Here is a 6,013-nt window from a genome sequence, read left to right on the forward strand (position 1 = left end):
TCCCTAAAATTATGTAGCATTGCTCCCGACAGTGTTTGAACTAATAGCATCAGGGTCTCTTGAGGGCCTGTTGGAAGTGAAAATTCTCAAGTCCTACCGCAAAGACTCACTGAGTCAGAAACTCGGGTGGTAGGATCCTGCAGTCTGTGTTTGAACAAGCCCCCTGGGGTCTTCTGATGTGTGCTATAATTTTAGTGCCTTTCCATTTCTAAGCTTCCACCTAACTCCTGAGCATACTCATCTTTCTCTGCCCATGGTCCTGTATGATCCTGGCTATTATCAGCAAAAAGTTACATTAGCCAAGTTGTGTGGCCTTATTACAAATTCACTCTGTTAATACCTTTGCCCTAATTTGTCAAGCAAGTCCAGAGGTATACTTCCAATTCTCTCTGCATTAAGTAAAGCTGTTCTAGAGCCGGGTTTAGGGGTATACGCCTGTATACCCGGGACTCCAGGAGGCTGAGGAAGGAGAATTGAGAGATTGAGGCCAGCTCATAGTAAGACTCTGAGTTAAAATAAAATATGATGAAATGAAATGGAATGGAATAAATCTGTACTAAAGACACTCCAACTCAACATGTCCCAACATCTCACTCATCTCTGCCCCCCACCCCCTTAAAAAACGAAAAATGGCTGGGGATTTAGCTCAGTGGTTCCAGCGCCTGCCTTGCATGCGCAAGGTCCTGAGTTCGATCCCTGGTACCAAAAAACCCACAAAAAACCAAAACCCCAAAACTGTTAATTAGACTTTCCTCTCCTCCATTCCATACTTTAATAATAATTAAAGACAGCTATTTTCTGAGAGGTCACTGTATGTACCACATTACAGGCACCATTTCCCTGTCTTCTCTCTGGAATTCTATGAGGTAGGAGCCATGTGAGCTCCCACTTGATAGATGAGGAAATTGAGGACTGTAGAAATTAAATAGCTAACGCGAGGGTACAGAGGTTGTGCCAATCAGAAGGAGACCATGAGACTGGACAGGGAAGGGACTTGCTCTTTCCTCTTTGCTTCCTGTAATTGTTTTGCCCTTCAGTGTCGCTTCACTCCCCAGAGGCAATTTGTTCTGTAAGTTCCTGTTTACAGTTTTCCCAGCACTGTCAGATCTATCTCTGTTGCACCCCCAGTCACCAGGATCACTGGCGGAGGCCTCCTCCTCAATGGTTTGGGTCCCAGCCCCATGGAATCCTACCGAATTCACAAATTGCAGCAGTAATTGAGGGCACATACTCTTCAAGGTCTAGGTCTCAGATCTGAGGCGTCGCTCCTCCAAACTTCTCTATTTTAATAATCCCGCTCTCTTCCTTTTGTTCCCCAGGCCTCATAACGGCAGCTGCCTCCTGCAGTGGCCATGTCCCTATCACACCCCTTTTGCTCTCAACCTGGTGATGTATTTATTCTCTTTTGTCAGTTAAAATAACTGGTGTGGCTTGTTTTCTGTCTGGCGCCTGACAGGTACAGCTCACCGTAGTGCTACTCTCCTTACTCTTAGCTCACTCCAAGCCTGACATCTTGTATTCTTTTTCACCTTCTTTCTTACTACTTCTCACCTCATCATTCGTCAAACCCGGTCACTTTACTTTGCTGATGATGTCTGGCAATTTATTTCTCATTTTTCATTTGCATTTCCATAGTCCTATTTGTGGCCTCCAGTAACCCTTTTTTGACCCGTACTCCTACCTTGATCTTTTAATCCTTTAGGTTGTATCTCTGTTCTTTATCATATCTCATTCTAGATAATTTTTTTTCTAGATAATTTTTTAACCTAGTTGCCTGAGTTGTTTTCCCCTAAACACATTTATAATGTTGACTTTCCTATAATTTCCTCAAATTCCTTAGCATGCCACTTAAGGTCCTCTAGGGTTTAGCCCAAATCTATTTTTCTGATTTTTCTTGTAAGCATTTCCTTATACACATTGCAGATTGGGTTGTGTGGAAAGCAGGCTGTCGGGGGGAGGGAAGAGAAAGAAGCAGGAGTGGGTAGAGTGAGATGTTAAATTGAGATATAGTCACAACAAAGGCCCCAGCCAACCACATGGTGAGCCTTGAAGCATAGGTAGCTTTTCAAAACTATCTTGAGTCCTAATGACAGAGCTGGTCTTTGCACATTCAGGACAACCGGCCACTAGGTGCAGGCTCCTGCTGGCAAGAGGCCTGGGCTGGGGAAAGCAGCTCTGTGCTGCTGAGGACCTTTCCTGGAGAGTACTGACTCTGGAGGATCAGCAACACACTCCCAGCAGCTGCAGAAACAGATCTGTTAGTTACCAAAGGGAGGTCTGGGCGGCTTGCCCTAGCATCCACTGTAGGTAGACTCACACGGTTGTACAGTACTTGTAGTGCAAGTGAGGTAACACACTGTGTCTTACATTGTATAATTCCCCAGCCTCATACACACCAGCTTGAGATTACAGATGTGGGAATCCTATTAGTTTGGTATTGTTTTGTAAAAATAGCATTATTGAAATATAACTCCCATCCCTATAATTCAGAATAACATGTACAATTCAATAATTTTTTAATTATATTCACAGGTATGTGCAATCATCACCCCAGTTGATTTTAGAATATTTTTATCACCTCAAAACAAACTTCAAACCTTTGCTTCTATTCTGTTTTTTTTTCTCCAGCCCTAAATAATCATCAATCTATTTTCTATCTCTATTCCCCTATTCTGGAGCTTTCATGTAGATGGAATCATACAATAAGTGGTCTTTTGTTTCTGGCTTCTTTCACTTAACTGTGTTTTTAAGATCCATTGATGTTGTTGTATGTATCCACACTTCATTCTTTTTTATGACCAAATATTTCATTGTTTAGATATACCACTTTTTTATCTGAAATTTTTAACTGATGAACATTTGGGTTGTTTGGATCCTTTGAGTATTATGAATAACACAGCTGTGAACATTCGTGTACTGTACAAGCTTTTCTGTGGACATTTGTTTCTTTTCTCATGGGTGTATATGGAGGAGCCAAATTACTAGATCATAAGAGATCTCTGCCAAATATTTTCCCAAAATAGTGTATTTGAAATGCTGTTTGTTTTTTTTTTCTGTGAATTTGCTAACTGCCCTCATGGCTCCTAAATCCCTCTCCTCCTATCACAATTATACTGTATTCCTTTAGCATTCTCTATCTTTGTTTTATTTTAGTCCTTTTCACGCTCAGCCTTATAATGTTGTTGCAGTGGACATCTCTCTGTTTACTGTATTCTCTCTCCTTCTTGAATCACATCTTCTTTTTTAGTGGAACCATCCTTCCCACACTTTGGGCTTACTGGCCTGACTAAGTAGCATATTCCATCCTGGTACTTATTGAGGATGGGTAGGCCTGAGAATATGACCTCAGTTAGACCAAATTAGCATCAGTTCTGGGACTTGTGCTAAAGTTATTGGGCAACAGCTGTATTTCCATGAGAGTTCTTAAGCTGGTAACATGTAAGCCTGGAGTTATCGGTGGCTTTGTTATCACCATAAGGTGGGAATTCACCTGAGAGTGAAATCAATCCAGAGGAAAACCCCAGTGGTCGGTGAGAGAGTGCCTCCTGATGTTGCTCAATCTAGTCATGCCTGAAATCTACGCTTAGAATATTCAGTTACATGAGCCAGTAAATTCCTAACACATACATTCATGTGAAGTAGACTTCTGGCTTCTGTCACTTGTAGTACAAAGAATCCTAATCAATAGAGAGGTTAATAGTTTATTTCCTCTTCTACTGGATTTCAAGCTTTGACGGTAGAGACCACATCTTTTTCATTTTAGCTTAGGGCTTGCACAAAGAAATTGCTAATAGATAGTTGTTGAATAAGTGAGTGAATGAGGAATGGTTCTATCCTTACTCTGCTTGGAACATTATCCTGCAGTTTTTGGCTAGCAAGAGGGTTTTCCTTTATGCAGAAGGAGGTTAGGTTTCTGGTGTATGTGTGTGTGCTTTCTCTCAGGCCCAAGACTGAATTAAGCAATCTCCAGTGATGATTTGGAGACCAATCAAAAAAACTAATTCCTCTCCTACCAAAGATCTGTCCTCAAATTCTCTTGAGGAGAAGTGAGCCACTTTTGTTTTCACGGAGCTGTCAATGTAGCTTCATAAATAGGTTGTCTGCCACTTTATATTATTAATTTATTTCTACACAGTTGACTTTTGGGATATGGAAATGAAGATCTGTTTTCCTCATTACTTGGGAAAATGAGTTTATTTTGTGGTTCCAACTCTTTAAATATATAAAACAAAATTATTTAAGAAATAAGTAGGAGTTTTCGTAAAGAGAGTTATATGGTAGAATAAATTCAGAGATGTGTAGGAGAGGATAAATGTAGCACCCCCATCTTGACTTATAAGAACATCTGGAGTGTAGACTTTGGTATTTTTTGGTATTATTACTCATATTTTAAATGAGCAAACAATATGACAGCAGCTATTCATATGTGTCTTTATTTAGCCTGGTTTAAAATACACAATTATGATTTCACCCTGAAAGCTGAAAAAGTTTTTAAAGCACCATATTATCCACTTCTCTACCCTTGAGACACATCATGTTAGGGCAAAATAGAGGCTTTGTGAAACCAATAGCTACAGAAAAGCTGTCATATGAAGCCTTGGGACAGAGAACTCATGTTTGAATGATTTCATCTCCACAAAGTTGGCATCTTTATCATTTGCAATAATTACTCGTGCTCTTGTGGACTGATTAGAACAGAAAGGGCATTTGGAAATCAACTCTGCTTTTTCCTTGTTGTCAGATTAACTTTTTCTCTCTTATCGATGCTTTAAAAGTGCACTCTTAGGTTCATGGCACAGATCAGCAGTAGAGCACTTGCTTAATAGGTGCAAGGTGCTGGGTACAAACCCCAGCACCAAAAACAAAACAAAACAAAAAAACAGAATAAAAGCTTATTCTTTTGAAAATAAGTGTCCTGGAAGAATATGATCTTGCCCTGGTGACTCATTTGAGAAATTCTTTAAAAAAGTGTTCCTTAAAATAGAAAGGGATTTTCACTTTGAGTATAAATGGTTTCCCTCCACACCCTTAGTCATGTAGATTAACACTGTCCCTGACACATCCTTCCTTCCTTTCTTGCTTCTATACTCACATTTCAAAAACGGAATATGCATCATTATTTAAAACATTTTTTCTGTGGATTTGATTAAAAGCTAGTATTTTCCGTTAATAAAAAATTATGACTGTAGTAGTCCAGTGTGTTTGCTGCTTATGAAATGGATCTAGGGATAGATCTTTATATCTTAAGTGATGGTGGGAAGCAGCCTGTTTGTTGCTTTGGTAGGGAAGGAACAGCCTCAGCAGGTTAGCTTCACAGCTCACAACTGCATAGAGGTTAAGGATTTTCTATGGTTCCATAACCATTCTGCCGCCACAGGATAACATAGAATATGTCTAGTTACCTCCATTGCCAAGACTTTGTTTTCTTACCCTTATGTATTTATCAAATGTACTTAACCTTCTTCCTAGTCGTTCATACATCCTCTTCATGCCTTCAACTAGGGATGCAGATTATAAAGTCTTTTCATATTCTTGGACATCAGTTTCCTTTGAAATTCTGGGAACATTATCTTTAAAATTTTTATCAGCTCTAAAATTCTATAGTACTTTATCTATGACCCTGGCCTAATTCTTAAACTAATCTTGGTATTATTTGAGATAAATATCAAGCAGAGATGGCAGAAAATGGTATCTTGGTGTCTTAAGCACAGGAATTAGAAGCTCATGAATCACAATGAACCTTAATTAATTAGTGGGGAAGTTACTTTTATATCATTTTGCCTCAGCTGCCTCCTGTTTAAAAGGCAGACAATATTATTTGAGGGACACAGAAGAAACACTGTGGATGTATTTATGAATGTTATACAAATAATGCAAGAACAGTGGTAACATTTATGAGTGACTATTATAAAAAACACTCTTGAAATTATATTGCCTGTTGTTAAGGGTGAAATATACCAGAATGTTTTACTAGAAGTCTGTGTATGCCTGAAGTCAACTGCATCATTAATTA

At 39.3% G+C, this 6,013-nt stretch overlaps 1 long non-coding RNA gene across 2 annotated transcripts in view; it reads left to right on the forward strand.

Moving 5' to 3' along the window:
- LOC110344503 (uncharacterized) overlaps positions 1-6,013 on the forward strand; it is a 309,982-nt gene that overhangs the window by 41,774 nt on the left and 262,195 nt on the right. The gene's annotated exons all lie outside the window — the stretch shown is intronic.

Source organism: Heterocephalus glaber, unplaced genomic scaffold (assembly GCF_053883595.1).
Source record: "Heterocephalus glaber isolate CG9 unplaced genomic scaffold, H.glaber_assembly_v1.0 deba00001472, whole genome shotgun sequence".
NCBI lineage: Eukaryota > Metazoa > Chordata > Mammalia > Rodentia > Bathyergidae > Heterocephalus > Heterocephalus glaber.